Source organism: Helianthus annuus, chromosome 15 (assembly GCF_002127325.2).
Source record: "Helianthus annuus cultivar XRQ/B chromosome 15, HanXRQr2.0-SUNRISE, whole genome shotgun sequence".
Taxonomy (NCBI): domain Eukaryota; kingdom Viridiplantae; phylum Streptophyta; class Magnoliopsida; order Asterales; family Asteraceae; genus Helianthus; species Helianthus annuus.
Window position 1 is genome coordinate 39,763,650 of NC_035447.2, and position 21,935 is coordinate 39,785,584.

The following is a 21,935-nucleotide window of genomic DNA, read 5'->3' on the forward strand; positions in this document are numbered from 1 at the left end:
CATTGGGTTATACTTTGTCGTTTGTCGATAATTCGATAAATGAGTTGAAGTATTATACTTTGTCGTTTGTCGTTAATTCGATAAATGAGTTGAAGTATTGCACTTTGTCATTCATTATGAGAATTTGATCTCGTGAGTTATCGTAAAAGCTGTATTGATCATTAACCCGGTTTTGTGTGCATCATTTCCTAAATTAGGATTATTAGTCTTAATACACTTACAATCAAAGTAGATGCTAATTCTCAGAAGAATCTGAACCATGAAGCTTGTTAATTCAAATACTGCATGCTGATTTGTGAGTTATTCTCTTTTATAAACTTTTTCTCACCGTTTGTGAGTTGTTAACTGTTTTACAATACTCCAAATTATTTTCAGAATTATAACTTACAGTGATTAAGTTTATGTAATCACCAAATTACAGCCGGTATGTGGGGTATTGTGCACATTACTTGATAATCGTCACCATTGGGGCAGCCATTGGGTGATATGACCATAATCACAGACACCATTGGACAGGTGGGCCAATGGGTCGAGTGGTAAAGTACTGTGGGTAGTTGGTTGATATCAGAAACATTGTAAAAGATCTTAACACTGTGAATTATAACAAATGTGTCATTTTCCAGTAACTAGAATAATTCACTCAGTATTTCCCGCTGACAAAACATTTTTAAAACGCGTTTCAGGTAATTACAGTAGATTGGAGTAAGGATTGGATCCGGCGCTAAAAGACTTCAAGAAGTGGCTTATTTTATTAATTAAATCAAATTAAGAAATATTGTTTTTAATAAATGCTACCTTTGTAAAACATGGAATTTATTCCATCTATTTAAATAAAATCCGGTGTTTCTAAACTGTGATATTTTTCCTAACTCACAGTCCTGATGAAATTTCCGCTGCAATGTTTTTCAAAATAATCACCGGTACCACTGGACTGTTCACGGCACCGATTCCGGCCAGATAGGGTCGGGGTCGTGACAGTAAAGGTGGTATCAGAGCTAAGCCACTGCTTTAAGCCTATAAGTGTTGTGATAACAATACTTAAGCTTAAATAAAAGAGTTAGGAGATTGCTATTAATTGGTAGCACATCTGATAGCATTTAGACTTGAACATAAGAAAAGATGCCTTAGTATAAGCTAAGCCACTGGGTTACGCAATTAGGTATTATAATAATACCTAAGTGAAACGGAGAATTAGAAACCTTAATATTATCTGATAGCACTCTGAATAATATTTAGACTTGAACTTAAGAATTTTATCTTAATATAAATTTCAAGATAAAATTTCTTATATAAGTATAAATAAGTATAATTGGTATTCAATAAGAATAACGACTAGCAGGCAACCGCATTTAATTGCTATTTATTCTTGTTTATTAGTATTACTTGGTCAAGAATAAAGATATATTATGGAAATACAAATTTCCTTGATTCTGGATAAAAGTCCTAATAAAAGAGACACTTTTAAAATCTTGAAAAGATACTATTTATGGGTAATAGAAAATTTTCTCCGGCAAAACTGGGTATAGAGTAGCAGACTCTCCAGCTTATCCGGATATACTGAAGTTACCTCTCCGGCGCGAACCGGGTAAGATGGGGTATATAGAATGTCAAACAAGTGACAAGATTTCCCTAAATAAGTATCATGGCCTAATATCAGACTTGTTTTTGAAAATAAAGAATCTGTTAAATACATTAACCTTATAAAGGGTATGTATATTACAGCATGTGAAATATATGATTATATAGATATGTATATCTATAAGAAATTTCAAAAGCCATAACAATTGATAATTAAGGATAAAGCACAAGTATATGTGTCAATAATAAATCTAGATTCCTTTATCAAGAATCTCTATATCGATATCAAACATTATTTTTGATCATCTACCTCGTAACTCGAGCAACAATAATAAATGGAAACCCATTAAGTTGGGACACCATCAAAAATATAAGAATTACCAATACGTTACCATAAATTATTAACGCCATAAATTATGAACGCAAGTAAGAAGCATGTCAAGTTGTGCTAATGCACAAGAAAACACATGAAACTTAAAATTATACGTCCACAGACGTCAAAGTTTATCACACAGAACTTCCAAAGCAAGATCTTTAAAAAATATAAATTAGGCACGATAATACCAACACTAAATTCCATCAGTAAAAGAACTCCTAAATAAAAAAAAATCGGCACTTTGCCACATGATCTTACAAACGATCAAAATATCGCTGAGGTACGTTGGAACAATATTTCACAACCATCGGTGCACAGTCTAATTATAGTTATTGGCACTACAAAAGAAGTCCTATACCTTTGCAAATTCCCTATTTCAATTCATTCGACATTCTTTGGTAATGTCACTTAACAAAGGTTATCACACGAAATTCCAGATAAAGCTCTTATATTTCTTTCGGCGCAATTCTGACTTCTGCCTATAAATAAGTTGACTTTCGTGTTTCTACTTCTTTTAATGGTCATCATCCCATAAAGATTTCTTTCATAGTAGCAAATATTGATCTATTTCATTTCTTGATAAATCCACACTTTACACATGCACTGTTTATTGCGCATGTGGTTCGTTTGATTTATGAAGACCACTGGAGAGCATCATTCCAATTTTTTTATTTTTCAAAAGTTCAAATATCGTGTCAGTATACTTGATCTTTGCATTTATAAAACACGTTTATTGCAAAACATTGACTCTTTGATATCGAGTCAATAATTTTCTTTTTGAAGGGTATACATGGTTTCTGTTGTGATCATGTCCGAACTTCCTTACTAAAACTCGTTTTATCCAAACCCAGTTAACTTGCTCGCAATACGTATTCAATTCGAAATCCCATATGATGGATTGAAACCATCATATACAAAATAGTCCCAACAAGCACTCCAATTCTCTTAAACCATAACATGCTTGTTTAGTCTTCGAATTCATCAAATCATCTCTTTGATCACGAGCACTTTGTAACGACATTTTCACAAAAATTTGAAGATTGCGCTAATCTAGGATTTAATTATTTAGTTATCTATATTGAATCCGCTTTGTTAATTTATTTTATAAAAGCAATCTTAACACAACTATGTGCTAAGATAATAATCCACCATTTCATAATTCCTTAGTCCTTACAATCTAAATCGAGCCTTTCATGATATTTCTTACCTTATCATCATTGATCGAAAAACATTATATAAATTTAATTGATTATATATAGAAACTTCCAATATAGTATTCTTGTATTTAAAATTTTTGTTAAAACCATTAAGGTAAAGAATTTATATTTTTACGTATAAAATTTTGTTTGAAGTATACTCTCATTTAAGTTATGCAATTATTATTGACAATTAATATTAGTTTTAGTATTAAGTAATATTATTAGTATTATTATTTTTCTAGATACTAGAGTTATTATCAAGGGCATGTATTGGATAGCCTAGCCTTAGTTAGGCATGGACTGGCCACCTATGCTTAAACAAGGCAGCACTAACCAATATCCGCCATGATAATGACTAGTTAATTAAGTCATCATACTTATGTAGTAAATCTTAATTATATATATAAATATTTTACTTTGTACTAAAAAGAGAAGACATATTTTCATAAAACAATACCAGAATTAGAGGGACGAATAAAATTATATAAATAATTATGTATCACATATTTTGTAACTATATACTATAACACTCTGACAGGAATATAACCCTATAAGAATAATATAGTAGTCATTGACTACATTAAGTTAGAAGAACATTGTAATATAAAGAATAGTCCCCATTTTCACTTATTTACATTTGTATATACATTCACAACGTTATATAGTGTCAAAATGAAAACAAGTAATCGATCCATTAAGTGATATATATTTTCAAAATATTTTACAAATACTTCTGTACAAATAAATATTTTTACACCTTTATTTACAACTTTCATTTTAACATTATAAACAATAATGGTTCTTTTACAAAATCATAATACTAAAATATTTTAAATGTAATAACTTCACCGTGGTATTTTGTAATCTATATTTCATAGTAAATATAAGTTATTTTACACAGTATAATAAAAATACTAAAATAATATTTAGTTGAAATTGGTAACCATTTACATATAATAAAAATAGGAAACAAATAATGTATATTACAATTGCTTTAGTAATATAATATAATAGTTGGTCATGTCAAAACAACTTGTTCTTATTATATTTCCATCTCTAGGACATAGTATGAAAAATATAGTCACTGATAATGTACTATCACATTGTTTCATAATTAAAACAACTTGAAAACTTTAAATAATGATACACTAAGTCTATTTGCCTTTTGGTGTATCTTTGCAATTCACTTATCTCAGCATATTAATTTTTCTCATATCATAATTTAATATTCGATAAATCATTTTTCATGCTTTCATTTCATTTGAACCTATCAATTCTAAGTCTTTCTCAGTTGCCAATCAAAGTAAGCTTTCTTTTGACAAGGAATTTTATTAATTCTAAAAATCCTTCACATTCATATCTCTTAACTATATATCTTTTGGCTTGAACCTAGTCACTTTGAAAATTATATCATTCCATCTCATTCGGTTGTCATCGATTTCTTGAACTAATTAAGTTGAACCATTGAGTCCTATTTATTATACAACTCATATTTACAAAATTTAATATTTTGAATTGGTATCATTTACCTTAATATTATTTTTATTGCCTAAAAAGTGACATAACTCTAAAAGAAATATCGTAACCCAAATCTCGAGGACGAGATTTAAAACAAGGTGGGGAGGATGTAACATTCCTATTTTTATCATAAAAAAAATTATAAGTTTGGTTAAATTTATTAAACCACTAGTAATTAGTAACTAGTTTATTTTTAATACAAATATTCAAACTAAATAGTTATAAACACTATTTTATATAGTTGGTTGAATTATTATATTAATAAATTGGCATGTATATAGGTGAACTTTCTAAATAAAATAAAAGTATATAATAACTTATATTATTAGACGGGTAGATTACGGGTAAGTTAACTATTAGAAACATGAAGTACCTAGTCAGACCCAGGAACCGTTTAATAACTAAATTATTAAAATACATTATATTTGAACCTACTACGTTTTTAATGAAACCTGGTTCAAAATGTAGATATAAATATTCTCGTTTTAAATAACATATTCATATTTTTATAAAACATCGTATTTTAGAAGTTATACGCACCAAAATAGTGAAGCAGTTGAATAATTTATAATATATATAATAATAAAATAATAATATTAATATTTAAATTTGTAAAATCATGTACGTGTACATGATAAATAGAAATAATTATAATAAATCGAAATTTATATGGAGGTATTATCTATTATGAAGAAAATAATAAAATATTAAAATTAAGACAAACTTTTAAAGAATGCCTACGTACATTTTTGATAAGAATGAAAATTTCCACCAATCATATGTATAGGATAAATGGCTATGTGTAACCTCAAAATGGACTTCAAGAATACGTGTCCTCCGCTTGAGATTCAAGCTAAATTTTACTATAAATATATGAGGACTTCACAACATATCAATTGCTATTTCTTTCTACCCTCTGATTTCGCCAGACATCCCATTACTTTTTTTAAATTAAAAATTTTCTTTTATATTATACTAAATAAAAGTCTTGTTCCGTTTTAAGTGTTTTAACTCCCGATCATCGCTACCCTTTCCGATTGATCTGAGTCCCATAACGCATGTCAAGGCTTTGCCTGACTAAGTTCGTTTGGATTCTATTTCGGAACTTCGGGACAAGGTTGAATTAGGGGTATTATACTTACCACGAGTGCAATATATATTTTAATAACCCAAAGGTTATACCCAAAAATTATACCAGGAGTCTTCTAGTTGAACCCTAAAGTTACACAGTGGGTCCATTCCTTTTTCTCATCATTTTATTCTCTTTTTATGATTTACCCAAAACTATTATTTATTATTTATTATTTATTATTTCTATTTTGTAAACCACTTTCATCAAAAGTCATGCCTATTATTTTATTTACCCAATAGGGAACCATAGTTGAGACACCCAAGTAAACCTGCACAAATCCTAAAATTTCCGGAACAATCGGAATCAGGATCAGGGCCCCTAAAACTCAGGGGGACTAAACCCTATTTGATAATTATCTTTTAAAATTCGTTGTCTATACTGAATTTCGATTTCAAATTGAGTCACCAAGCCTATACCACTGACTAGGCTAATCTACAAGCTAGATCGCATCCTTTACGGACCGTAAGGGAAAGTCCTTACGGAACGTAAGCAAACCGGTTCCTTTACGGACCGTAAGGGACCAAGCATACGGTCCGTAAGCGAGTCCAAATTTTTACTATAAATAGCCGACCTTGGCAGTAGCACAGAGAAGTTAAAACGACGTTCAATTGCTGTCTGTGCGTCGAATTAGAGCCGTTATACCACAATTAAACACACACCACACTCGAATCGCTGCCGCGGAACAGGGTAATTACTCGATCGCTATTACGATTCATTTTCCGGGATCAATATATCCAAAGAATGTCTAAGTGCCGCCCACATTGGGTTATACTTTGTCGTTTGTCGATAATTCGATAAATGAGTTGAAGTATTATACTTTGTCGTTTGTCGTTAATTCGATAAATGAGTTGAAGTATTGCACTTTGTCATTCATTATGAGAATTTGATCTCGTGAGTTATCGTAAAAGCTGTATTGATTATTAACCCGGTTTTGTGTGCATCATTTCCTAAATTAGGATTATTAGTCTTAATACACTTACAATCAAAGTAGATGCTAATTCTCAGAAGAATCTGAACCATGAAGCTTGTTAATTCAAATACTGCATGCTGATTTGTGAGTTATTCTCTTTTATAAACTTTTTCTCACCGTTTGTGAGTTGTTAACTGTTTTACAATACTCCAAATTATTTTCAGAATTATAACTTACAGTGATTAAGTTTATGTAATCACCAAATTACAGCCGGTATGTGGGGTATTGTGCACATTACTTGATAATCGTCACCATTGGGGCAGCCATTGGGTGATATGACCATAATCACAGACACCATTGGACAGGTGGGCCAATGGGTCGAGTGGTAAAGTACTGTGGGTAGTTGGTTGATATCAGAAACATTGTAAAAGATCTTAACACTGTGAATTATAACAAATGTGTCATTTTCCAGTAACTAGAATAATTCACTCAGTATTTCCCGCTGACAAAACCTTTTTAAAACGCGTTTCATGTAATTACAGTAGATTGGAGTAAGGATTGGATCCGGCGCTAAAAGACTTCAAGAAGTGGCTTATTTTATTAATTAAATCAAATTAAGAAATATTGTTTTTATTAAAAGCTACCTTTGTAAAACATGGAATTTATTCCATCTATTTAAATAAAATCCGGTGTTTCTAAACTCTGATATTTTTCCTAACTCACGGTCCTGATGAAATTTCCGCTGCAATGTTTTTCAAAATAATCACCGGTACCACTGGACTGTTCACGGCACCGATTCCGGCCAGATAGGGTCGGGGTCGTGACACATGACCTGGCTGGACGAAATGGACACTGTTGTGGACATTAGTGGTTGTGCTGAGAGGGATGTGGTGAAGTTTGTATCCCAGTCATTTAAGGGAGAAGCCCTAGCATGGTGGAGGTCATTGATTCAGGCCTCAGGAAAGGCTGTTTTGTACAGCATGTCATGGGAGCAATTTGTTGCTCTTATCAAAGAAAACTACTGCCCTTAGCACGAGGTCGAAAAGATAGAATCTGATTTCCTATCACTGGTCATGAAGAACCTGGATTGCCAGGCATATCTTACAAGTTTCAACACCCTGTCCAGATTGGTTCCGTACCTTGTGACCCCGAAACCCAAACGGATCGCACGCTTCATTGGGGGTCTGGCCCCAGAAATCAAAGCTAGCGTGAAGGCCTCTCGGCCCACTACATTTAGATCCGTAGCAGATATATCTCTGTCTCTCACACTGGATGCAGTGAGGCAAAGATCATTGAGAAATGCTGACACTGAGAAGAGGAAACGTGAAGATGATAATTCACGTAGGTCAAGCAAAAAGCATCGGGGGAACCGTGACCACAAAAAGGGATCTGAGACTAAGAAGAATGAACAACAGTCGGGCGATAAGCCCAAGTGCAATGTTTGCAAGAAGCACCATTTCGGGAGGTGCAGGTATGAACAAAAATCCCAGCCGAAGGCATGTGGGATTTGCAAGTCCTCTGAGCATAGGACTCTTGAGTGCAAGAAACTAAAGGATGCAACTTGTTATAGTTGCAATGAAAAAGGGCACATCAAGACTAACTGCCCAAAGATAGTGAAGAAGGCTGAAGAAGGGAAAAAGACCAATGCCAGGGTCTTTCAAATGAATGTTCAAGAGGCTATCCAGAACGACAACGTCATAACCGGTACGTTTCTCATTAATGATGTATTCGCAAGAGTATTATTTGATTCCGGAGCAGATAAATCCTTTGTGGATAGTAAGTTTTGTGAGTTGTTAAAATTGCCTGTTAAAGCCTTGAGTGTGAATTATGAGGTAGAGTTAGCTGATGGGACTGTGGAAACAGTCTCAACTGTGTTAGATGGATGTGTCATATCCATTAGGAACCACTCATTTCCTCTATCCCTGTTACCCTTTAAACTAGCTGGTTTCGACATAGTGTTGGGTATGGATTGGTTATCGCATAACCAAGCTCAGATTGTGTGCAACAAGAAACAAGTGGTGATCAAGACTCCGTCTGGAGAATCACTTACCATTCAGGGAGATACTCGGCATGGATTGCCTGCGCAAGTGTCTATGCTAAAAGCATCCAGATGTTTGAAGAAGGGATGTGTCATTTATATGGCACAGGTGACCATTGGTGAGGAGAAACCCAAGATTGAAGACATTCCAGTCATCTCTGACTACCCTGACGTTTTCCCGGAAGAGCTGCCTGGTTTGCCACCAGATAGGCAAGTGGAATTCAGTATCGACATCATTCCAGGAGCAGCGCCTATTGCAAGAGCACCTTATAGATTGGCACCAACAGAAATGAAAGAATTGAGAACGCAGCTAGATGATCTGCTAGCCAAAGGTTTTGTTAGACCTAGTTCGTCTCCATGGGGAGCACCGATCTTGTTCGTCAAAAAGAAAGATGGTTTGATGCGTCTGTGCATAGATTACCGTGAGCTTAATAAGGTTACTATCAAGAATAGGTATCCTTTGCCCAGGATCGACGATCTGTTCGATCAATTGCAAGGGGCAAGCTACTTTTCCAAGATTGATCTAAGGTCAGGCTACCATCAATTGAAGGTTAAGGACGAAGATGTGTACAAGACTGCATTTAGGACTCGCTATGGCCATTTCGAGTTCCTAGTGATGCCTTTTGGGCTCACTAATGCACCTGCCGCATTCATGGATCTCATGAATCGCGTTTGTAAGCCTTATTTGGATAAATTTGTCATTGTCTTCATCGATGACATCCTCATATACTCAAAAAGTTAAGCTGACCACGAGAAGCATCTTCGATGTATTCTTAAACTGCTTCATCAAGAAAAGCTTTACGCCAAATTCTCTAAATGTGAATTTTGGCTACGAGAAGTCCAATTCCTTGGACATGTAGTCAGTGAGCGTGGTATCCAAGTGGATCCCGCCAAGGTTGAAGCCGTCATGAATTGGCAGGAGCCGAAGACGCCTACGGAGATTCGCAGCTTCTTAGGTTTAGCAGGATATTACAGGCGCTTCATCAAAAATTTCTCAAGGATTGCTGCACCCTAAACTTCTTTAACTAGAAAGAATATGAAGTTTAATTGGGGCCCTAAACAGCAAGAAGCTTTCGATATACTTAAGCAGAAGCTAAGCAATGCTCCTGTGTTGACATTGTCGGACGGAATGGAAGAATTTGTAGTATACTGTGATGCATCACACACCGGGATGGGATGTGTGCTTATGCAAAAAGGCAAGGTCATTGCCTATGCTTCGCGTCAGTTGAAAGTGCATGAAAAGAATTACACCACCCATGACTTGGAGTTGGGTGCCGTTGTATTTGCACTAAAGCTATGGAGGCATTATTTGTATGGCATTAAATTTGTGATCTATTCTGATCGCAAAAGCCCTCAGCATTTGTTCAATCAGAAGGATTTGAATATGAGGCAGCGACATTGGATGGAAACTCTGAACGATTATGACTATGAAATAAGATACCATCCAGGCAAGGCCAACGTAGTCGCAGATGCCTTGAGCAGAAAAGAAAGAGTGAAACCAATAAGGATCAATGACAAGAGCATTGAAATCAAGAACAGTCTGAATGAACGATTGTTAGCTGCACAGAAGGAAGCTGTGTCAGAAGCTAACTATCCTAACGAAAAGCTAGGAGTAACTGAAGAACAGTTATCCTATGGCAAAGACGGAATTCCGAGATTAAATGGAAGGATATGGGTTCCTGTTTATGGAGGTCTTCGGGACGTTATCCTTCAGGAAGCCCACAGTTCCCAATATTCCGTTCATCCTGGAGCGGACAAGATGTACCAGGATTTGAAGGCAAACTTCTGGTGGATAGGCTTGAAGAAGTCTATAGCCACCTATGTGGCAAAGTGTTTGACTTGTGCGCAAGTAAAAGCCGAACATCAAAAGCCATCAGGCTTGCTGCAACAGCCTGAAGTTCCCGAGTGGAAATGGGAAATGGTGGCGATGGATTTCATCACCAAGTTGCCAAAGACAAAGAAAGAAAACGATACGATATGGGTAATAGTTGATAGAATGACTAAGTCAGCACATTTCCTACCTATCAAGGAGACTTATAGCTCCGACATGTTGGCACAATTGTACGTCGACAAGATTGTATCTCTGCACGGAGTACCCGTGGCTATTATTTCGGATAGGGATACCAGATACACGTCACACTTTTGGAAAAGTTTCCAACAGTCTTTGGGCACGCACTTAAACTTCAGTACGACTTACCACCCTCAGACGGACGGACAAAGTGAGCGTACAATCCAAACGTTGGAAGACATGCTTCATGCATGTGTGATTGATTTAAGTGGTAGTTGGGATAACCACCTACCATTAGTCGAGTTCTCATATAACAATAGCTACCATACGAGCATTAAGGCTGCTCCTTTCGAAGCCTTGTGTGGTAGAAAGTGTAGGACGCCCGTTTGTTGGGCAAAAGTTGGAGATGTCAAGATGTCATGACCTGATATAATTTTTGAAACGACGGACAAGATTGTCCAGATTGGTGACCGACTGAAAGCTGCCCGAGATAGGCAGAAGAGCTACGCATATTTGAAGCGTAAACCTTTAAACTTCGAGGTAGGTGACAAGGTATTGCTCAAAGTATCGCCCTGGAAAGGAGTAATGCGATTCGGTAAGAAAGGCAAGTTGAGCCCGAGATACATTGGACCATTCGAGGTAATCGAACGTGTCGGATCGGTTGCCTATAAGTTAAACTTACCGGAAGAGCTCAGTGGTATCCACAATGTGTTCCACATCTGCAATTTAAAGAAGTGCTTCGCTGACGAATCGCTAGTTATACCGCATACAGATGTACACATCGATGAGAGCTTAAAGTTTGTTGAAAAACTAGTGTCGATCGAGGATCGACAGGTTAATAAGCTTCGAAGGAAGTATATACCGATTGTAAAGGTTAAATGGGATGCCCGTAGAGGTCCCGAGTACACGTGGGAAGTAGAATCCACGATGAAAGAAAAGTACCCTCATTTGTTTCAATAAATCTCGAGGTCGAGATTTCTTTTAAGGGGGTGAGGATGTAACACCTCGAAAATTTGCGTCCTATAATGTATTGACACGTGTCATAGGTTTACACGTGGTAATAAATACTAAAGAGGGACTAAAGTTGACAAACATAGAAAGTATGTGAATTTAAGGGTTCAGAATGTCAACAAGGGATAAATATACTTTAAAGTAACCCTACGTGATGCTCGTACCTTCAAACGAATGAATCATGGATCATACGGAACGGAATGTGGAAGAAAGTGAGGAATTACAAACTACAGGGGCCAAATGTGTCAACATGTTTAAGTTATACCTCTGAGTGATCCTTTGGCATACCCGAGGCTTTGTAATGGTAAATTATACTCACTAGAATGCGCGATATAAATTTCATCACGTTCTGTTACAATATAAGAAAGTTATGGCCAAAGTCGTTTAAGAAGGGTTAAAAGCGTCAAACATTGAAAGTTACGACTTTTCGGGTAATTATAAACTAACTGAGGATTAAAATGTTGGGTAAAAGTCCCGAGGCCCTTATTCGTAAATAAGAAAGGCCCAAAACGCAAAGTTACCCCTTTGAAACGCCAAGAGCCGACGGTAATAATTGAAAAAGATTGGAAAATCTTACAGCAGGTCTTAGGCGGGCCGCGTAAAGGTTGCAAAGGGCTTTACGCGGGCCGCATTGACAGTAGAAGATATGGGCTCTGACAGGAAGATTCAAGCGGGCCGCGTAAGAGTTGAAGGACCATTGACGCGGGCCGCGTCAGCCTCCCAGATACAGAAAATGCGGACAGAAGCACTGTTTGCTGTTTTAACCGCCTTAGGAGCCATTATGAGCAGCATGGGCGCCCCCTAAACGACCCCTAGCACTCAGGGACACTTGTTGGTGATCTAGGAACTCTTGTAGACCTTGTTGTCATGATCTAATGCATCCAAATTCACTATAAAAGGCCACTAAGTTGCAACAAGTTCTTCACACCTTCAATCTGCATTCTTGATCATTTCTGGAGCTCAAGAATCCTCTCTACTCATCTCTGGTCGTGCTTAGGACTTCAGTAAGTGTGCTCCACCCTTCTTAGTTGAGTTTTTGCTTAGTTATTGCTTAAAAGTCAATCCGTCATAATTAACGATTGACTTAACGATTAATCACAAATGGTCCAGTGATTAGTCGAATCAAAGGTAGTTATATGTTGGTAATTATGTGGGCATTAAACCCCTAAAAGGGCACCCTCTGATTCCCACTCTAACTAGTCCAAATGACGGGTCAAAGTTGCTTAGAAAAAGTCAACAGAATGCTAATTTTCGATTTAATGCATAATTAACAATGTAGATGGCATGTAACCTGATTAATCACTCATATAACTTGATAATAAGTATTATAACTGGTCTAAGCTTGTTTGATCCGGCCATTTACTGTTTTGACCCGGTTCGGAGCCAAAAGTCACAAAACTTTGACTTTTGCTTTGACTTCAGTTCTGACCCGATTTGGTATGTTTTAGATATGCCTTAGGACTCTCTTAAGACCAGGTTACATGATGGTATAACCCTCTGTGGCTGGTTCGTTGTTTGTCCGAGTCGTTTGCACATTTCCGTTATATGCTTAAATATTGACCATAATGCCTTTTTTTACCTTAAAACGAGAATTTTGGATATGTGAAAGAACAGTAACCTTAGTTACTGATTTCTAAACATGTCCCTAAAATTTCATGGCAATCCGAGGTCTAGAATAGGAGTTATGCTAAATAGCGCAATTAAGAAAACTTTAATGATTAAACGGCGCATTTAGCATAAAGCCTATCTAAACCCAAATTGCGACACCAAAACTTTTACACCCTGATGTAAAATAACACTTTGGGATTTTTAAAGATTTTTAATTATTTTTAACTTGCGCATAACCTGCGGTTATGGCATTGATTCGGTAAATACCGAATATAACCTTTTCGAACATAAAATGAGTTCTACATGGTATTTTGACCTGAATCCAGTTGCTACTTATTTTAAATAAATAATAGTGCATTTTGAACTTTATAACCTGTTCGGAAAACTCAGATTTCCTGTAGAACCCGGAAATCTCTTTTATAATCCTTAAAATGACCAAAATACCCCTACGGGGCGTATATTAGGACTAAGCTCGTTACGGGCATAATGGAAGGTATCCTACTGATACCACAACCTCTTTAGAGCATATTGACTTAGGAAACCTGTGTAAGACTCATACGGTTACCCGTTACGCCATTTACGCGTTCGGTCCGGTTTATGTAACTAGTTTACATAAATTAGCCGAAACGGGTCCAACCTTGTCGTTTTTACCTCAAAATCCAGAATGTGTGTAGTTTACCCATAATGTACAAGTCTCTGAACTTATTGGGTCCAAACCACATTCCATTCCCGGTTTTCGCATTTCATGTGATTAAACCGTAATTATCCTTCGAAACTAACCGGTCTAAGCTTAGGCTAAATTAAAGACCCGTTAGGATTCTAATAGGTTATTATAAACCTTCATTCCAGAAGAGGAGACCAGTAAAAGAAACGTGCATTTGCTTATTGTGGTTATTACTTGCTCAGGTAAATACTTTTAACTTATTTTCCCTTATACGGGCTTGGGGTACGGTATATAAAATACTGCTTGGTCGGGCAATTGACTCTAACTCATTAGTAGTTGGGTATTATCAATGTGACCCGTTTGAAAATTGGTTTTGTTTGTTTTATGCCTTTGGGAGTTTAATGACCATGTCCCGGATATCCTTGGCATCATTTTACGAAATGGCCACGACCTCGACACGCGGGTGTAGGCGTACACCCGACAATGTGTCTATACTTATAATGGTATACCTGTTGGTTTTCCCGTCGCGGTTTTGTACTATGTGGTGTGTCAATTAACCTTAAACCCGGCACGAACCGGGCGACTGAACGCATAATGAACATGTAATTCTTTTAGAAGATTAAATTTGATTAATTATCCCAAGTTATAAAAGTTTGTGCCTCGTGCATTCAAAGCAATTTTATTAAACTTTTTAAAAGTGTCGGTTGAATGTATTTACCAGTGTAAACTGACGTATTTTCCCCAAAAAGATTAAATGCAGGTTCTACACGAAATAAGTTAGCCACTCCTTAGCGTTGTTAGAGTCTCGCAAGCTTGGGATGCCACTATCTGTTGAACATTATTTCCTATTTTATTTTTGATCCCCTGTGGATTATTTCGACTACTTGTGATACTTGGATATTACATTTGATGGTTGAAATATATCTATCTTTATGCTTCCGCTGTGCATTTAAATATTGTGTGGTTTGACTATATTGTTGCCAACTACGTCACGGTAATCCCCCACCGGGCCCACCGGTGAAACGTGTGAAAATCGGGGTGTGACATAGGAAAGTTCCCAAAATAGACAATCCCATGGATAAAGGAAAAGGGATCGAGATGGGGGAAGGTTCTAGACCAACAGAAATAGAAATTGGGGAAAGTTATAAGCAAACTAAAGAATTACCATTACAGGAAGAATTAGATCGCCTACTGGCAAGTTGTGATATCATTAGGCCTATCAACAATAACCTCTACCCTTATCCTGCTGAAACCCAACTTCCCATAAATTTGGAACCAGCCATCCCAGAACCTCTGATCCACACCCAACCTTTAGGAGAAATCGACGAGTGGTGGACTAACGACTGGCAGTTTCAAAACCTCCTTAATAACCCTTATACCTTTTTCCCTCAGTTCGACCCAGAACCTATACCAAACCCACCGATGAGTAATGCAAACCTAGCTGAACTCCGCCATTTTGGCAAGGAGCTGATAGGTGCAGGGAATAGGATCCGGGAGGTGGGAGAACAAATCTTCTGGAAGTACGACGAGAGGGAACGTCGCTTCTAAAGTGCCAGCTAACAAGGGATAGTGGGGTTGGGAGGCTATGTTTGTATAATAACAATAGTAATAAAAATATAACTCTTTAAAATAACTGAAAAATAAAAATTTTGTAAGATAACAATGTGTACGGATGCATAATATAATATATAAAAATGGAAGTCGAGAAATCGACAATTTTGGCTATACGTGTGTTGTAAAAATTTGAGTGATTATGTGCAAATTGTTTTGTTATATTTATTAATTATTTTATGCTAATTATTTATATAAATTAATTATCAGATGGCAAACGCTAGTAATGAACCCAGTTAACGAAGTTAACCAATCAGAGCAAAATCAGGAAGGTCCATTTATGACTAGGCAAGATATCGAAAATATCGTTGCTCAGGGGATAGCCAATGCTATTCCAGCAATCCTGGCTGCTGCCCAGAAACCTGTTGAACCTCAACAAATTATTCCTAGTAAACGTACTCAAGAAGATAACTTTAGTAATAGCGTAAACGGAGGCGGCAACCATACTAATCACGATAATGATCTACAGCAGGCCCCACTCCTTAAGAAAATGAAAGCTGCAACGCCTGGTTGCACTTACAAAGAATTTCTTGCTTGTAAACCAGCTGAATTTGCAGGCAATGCAGGGGCGACTGCGACACTGCGTTGGTTGGAGAAAACCGAAGCAGTAATTATGATAAGCAAATGTGTTGAGGAAGACAAGGTCATGTATGCGTCGCATCTTTTTAAAGAAGGGGCGCTAGAATGGTGGAATACAGTACTTCAAGCCAAAGGAAGAAATATGGCTTATGCCATGAATTGGGAGGAATTTAAGCAGCTAATGGAAAGAAAATTCTGTCCCGAATATGAAAAGGAACAAATGGCAAATAAATTCCTGAACCATCGGATGGTGGGTGTAGACTGTCGAGGATATACTTCGACATTCTTCGAATACGCTAGAGTGGTACCAACGCTGGCTTCACCAGAACCGATACTCATTTCTCGCTATATTTGGGGATTGATTGGCGAAATCCATAATATCGTCAAAGCTGCGAGACCTCGCACTATTGAAGATGCGGTAGAATTAGCTAACACCCTAACTGACGAACTGGTACGCACAAGAGAAGAAAATCGGAAGAAGGAATTGGCTCAGAAAATTACCTAAGGATTTCATGTGGGAATAATAGCAAATTCAAAAAGAGGGGAACCGGGCAATCTTCCACTCTGCCTTTCTGCAAGAACTGCACAAAGAAACATTTTGGAAAATGCAATGAAACCTGCAACTTTTGCAAAGTTGTAGGACATCGTGAGGAAGATTGTAGAAAAAAGACCAGGATCTGCTATAACTGTGGAGAAGCTGGGCATTTCAGACCCGAATGCCCCAAATTGGTCAAACCAGCAGACAACAAAGTCAACACGGCCAACGGAGCTACTAAGAAGAATGCCAAAGCATTCCAGCTGACCACTCAAGAAGCAGAACTCCTTCCAGATGTGATAGCTGGTACGTTCCTAGTGCACAACGTGTATGCAAAAGTATTATTTGACTCCGGTGCAAACCAAAATTTTATAAATACTTCATTCTGCCAAGCTCTTAATTTACCTTTGACCAATCTTAGGCAAATTTTTTACAGTCGAAACGGCAGATGGAAATTTTGTTAACATAGATAAGGTTTTGCGAGAAGGAAAGATAGAACTCTTAGGCCATAAATTTTTTCAAACCTATTACCTATGAATTTAGCCGGATTCGATGTCGTGTTAGGAATGGATTGGTTGGTAGCCAACCATGCTCGAATTCTCTATGATAAAAATTTCATAGAAATCCATTGTAACACCTCGGAAATTTACGTCCAATAATGCATTGACACGTGTCATGGGCATTGGATATGTGAAAATATACTTTAGAAGGACTAAAGTTGACAAAAAGTGAAAACTATGGAATATAAGGGTCCAAAGTGTCAACAACGGATAAATAGACTCTACAATAACCCTACATGGTGTTTATAACCCTAAACGGATGAATCATGGATCATACGAAGCGGAAAGTGCACGAAAGTGAGGAATTACAAACTACAGGGGCTAAAAGTGTCAACATGTTGAATTTATACCTCTGGGTGATCCTTTGGCAGACCCGAAGCTTTTTAATGCTAAAAAATATTCACTAGAATATATGGTAAAAATTTCATGAAGTTTCGTTATCGTATGAGAAAGTTATGGCCAAAACCGTACTTGAAGGGTTAAAAGCGTCAACGTCGAATTTCATGGCTTTTCGGGTGAGCGCAAAGTTAACCGAGGACTTTACCATGTTGGTAAATGTCCCAAGGTTCCTAAAAATCAAGTTTGAGGGTCTAAGGGTCAAAATAAATGGCCAAAACCTCGTATGCAAAGACCAGGGACCAAACCGCAACATTTAAACAAGTTTTGTGAAGTCTGCAGCCCCAGGCGGCCCGCCTGGGCACCTGTACGCGGGCCGCGACCCAGGCACAGTGACAGAAACTGCAGGACAGCTGCCAGTTGATCGAAATTTGAGTTGGTTACAGCTTTTTATCACCTCCCAAATGCACCAATCGAATTACATGCAAGCTAGGACACCTGTGGCTCTCTTATAACACCTGAATCACCTTATAATCAGATCAATTCTTCACATTTGGGTCTTGTGGTAGTAAACATAAGAACTCTTGCAACTTCAAAAATTCACAAGGCAACTTCTGGAGCTTTCTGGACGACAAGGCACCTTCATAGTGATATCTAAGCTTCATTAGGACTCTTGTAAGCATTCATAACCTTCTCTATTTCGTTCTAGCTTAGATTATTAGCCGAAAGTCATTCGGTCGTAACTTTAGTTTGACTTTTCGATTAAACGAAAATGGCTCAGTCATTTCTCAAATTGAAAGTACCTACAAGTTGGTATTTATGTGGGAAACAAACCCTCAAAAGGGTATTCTCTGATTCTCACTCTAAGCATGATTATTGTCGAGTCAAAGATGTTCTTAAAAAGTCAACAGATTGTGTTTTTGCAAAATCTAACATAAATAGTGATGTAGATTACATGCAATCAGTTTGATCATCAAAATAACTTTGTAATGAATGTAAGAATATGTTTTATCATAATCAACTCGACAATCTTGGGTATAAACTCGGATCGGAACCGAAAGTCTTATAAAATGACTTTTTCTTTGACTCTCGATTCGGATCCGTGCATGCATGTTTGAGATCTGCATTAGATCTTATTTTGGACCATTTATATTTAAGTTTAACTCTCTGTAATTTTTACAACTTGAGTCCATGCTTAACCGATTCATATGCATGTTTCCGATTTATGCTTAAAGTTGACTATTTTGCCCTTTTTGCTATAAAACGTGATTTTTGGAAAAGTGAAAGAGTAGAAACCTTTATTACTAATTTATAAACTTGCACCAAAAAATTGATATCAGTTGGAGGTCCAGATTTAGAGTTATGCTCGATATCGTAAAACTAAAGCTTTATGTTAAATAAACGGCGTAATTAGCGTATAACCTATTTAAGCCCACTTTTTGATATAAAACTTTTTACCCACTGATGTTATATAATATTTTGGGATTTTTGAAGATTTTTATTTAATTTTTGGCTGATCGTATCATAGGTCTCTAAGCTTGATTCGGTTAATACCGGTTTTGAACTTTTAAGCCATAAAATGAGTTTTATAAATCCTTTTGACCCCAAACCTTTTACTACTGATTTTATTTGTTAAATAAATTATTTTGAGCATTCTGGAAATATAAAAATCTCAGCTTTCTTTTAAAAACCCGGAAACGGCTCTAAAATCGCCTTTCTAAGCGTTTTTAACGCATAGTATGTACTATAACCATATTAAACATATAAGGATTATACCTACTGATATATTTAGCATATTTTTTTATAAAATAACAGTAAGTATAAGTTTTTGAACTCAGGTTTCCAGTTTTGACATTTTTAGCCCTTGTGAAATTACTAAAATACCCCTACGGTGCATAGTTTGATTTTAAATGATAAGTTTTGTATATGGGTCATACCCTACTGTTATAATATATCAAATTAAGTATATTTACTGTATAAACCAGACCTGTAACTCAGATTTCCAATTTAACTCTTTTATAATCTTTTAAATGACCAAAATGCCCTTATAAGGCATAAATTGAGTTTAAATTCATTCGGGGCATAATAGAACATAACTTGCTGATATTATAACATATTTAAAGCATATTATCTCAGGGAACTTGCATGTGACTCTTTTGGTTACCCATAAGCGCTCTTTTAGCGTTCGGTTCTGTTTATGTAACTAGTTTGCATAAATTGACCGAAACGGGTCAAACGTTATTATTTTTGTCTCAAAATCCAGAATGTATTTAGCATACCCATATTATACAAGTATTCAAACTTGTCGGGTCTAAATCACATTCTATCCAGTCTACGCTTAAATCGTGCGCTTGAACCGTATCATCCTTAAAACTAACCGGTCTAAGCTTAGGCTTAAATAAAGACCCGTTAGAAATCTAATAGGTTATTATAAACCTTTTTCCAGAATAGGAGACCCAGTAAAAGCTACCTCCACTTGCTAATTGTGATTCATACTTACCAAGGTAAATACTTTTAACTTATTTTCCCTATACGGGCTTGGGGTAAGGTATATAAAATACCGCTTGGTCCGGCATCGAATTCTTTAATCGTATAGTGGTTAAATTCATTGAGATGACCTTGTTTTGAATGTGTTTTATTACTTAAAGCCTTTGGGGGGGTTAATGACCATGTCCCGGATATTCTTGGCATCATCTTACGAGATGGCCACGACCTGAGCACGGGGTGTAGGCGTACACCCGTCAGTGTATAACTCTATATTGTGGTGTGTCTATTAATCTTTAACCCGGTCTACGGATCGGGCTACTGAACGCGGAGTAACATGTAAATCCATTACAAGATTATATTGCATAATTATCCCAAGTTATAAAAATATTTTTATGCCATGTGCATTTAAATCAATTTTCAATCTTTTCAAAATGAGTCAGTTAATTTGTATTTACCAGTGTAAACTGACGTATTTTCCCAAAAGGTTAAGTGCAGGTACTACACGAAATAGGCTGGCTGTCTTCTAGAGCGTCCACAATAAGTCTCGCAAACTTGGATGACAATAAACTGTTGAACAATATCCTATTTTATTTTGATCCGCCTGTGGATCCGTTTCAACTATCAGTGATAGTTAATATTACATTTTTATTAAAGTTGAAATGAATCTATCTTTGCTTCCGCTGTGCATTATTATATTGTGTTGTTTGTCTATGATGATGCCAACTACGTCACTATACTCCCCACCGGGCCCACCGGTGACACGTGGAAATTAGGGGTGTGACAGGTTGGTATCAGAGCCAACTCTGAGTGAATTAAACACTAGCCTTTGTGTTTAATCTCAGCTACACAATTGCACATTCCTCGATTCTCGAGTCTAGACAAAGAACTTAGGAAATATTCAAAATTTATTTTATTTTCTAACTTTGTCTTATATATTTTGTTGTGCCACTTGTTTGATTTTGACAGGTTCAAAATGCCGCCACTTGTAAGAGGAAGGGGACGAGGAGCATTCGCAACCTCTCATGACCATGAAGCTGGGCCTTCGCATAGGCGAACCCCTTCAGGACCCCAAACCACTGATGCCCGAAACCTCTGGAGATCGTTCGCTGAACCCGCCAGGCACTCAGCATCACTGAGTACCTCACCTTCCATTCCCCACTCTTTTGGGCCTCATTCAGAAAATGAGCCCCACAACTCCCATCAATCCTACATTCCTCTCCACCAATCACCTTTTGATTACCCAGCAGCTGTCTACCAGGGCCTGTACAACCCTGATGATTACTTGGGAGAACCAATGGGTTATAACCCACTTGGACCTGAAGACCACTTTCCGGGTGGCAACGAGATGGATGTCGATGAGGATACCGATCCTTCCATGCCACCGTCCGGAACACCGAACCACCCCATCGAGATTTCAGATGGGTCACCGTTTGTGGGATCACCTTACCATGGTCTCGACAGTTATGAGGAAAGATTCAAGCAGCACGACTGGATATTTACCCCTAGTTACCACAACTCCCCCTTACACCAGTCGCATCACAGCTCTCCCCTGCACTCCCAGCAGCAGCTTCAGCAGCAGCCTCAGCAGCAGCAGGACCCTTCTGAGGGTTTCTGGCGCGACGTGGTCACTCCGCCGCCGCCACCACCTCCGGTTTTGCCTCCTCCGCCTCAGAGGCGAAGGGGAAGGAACGCCCGGATGTCCACACGAGGAGGGATACGCATCGGCACCCCTCCACATTCAGGTAGCAGCCGCTACTCGCCTCTTCACGAGGAGCCAGAGATGGG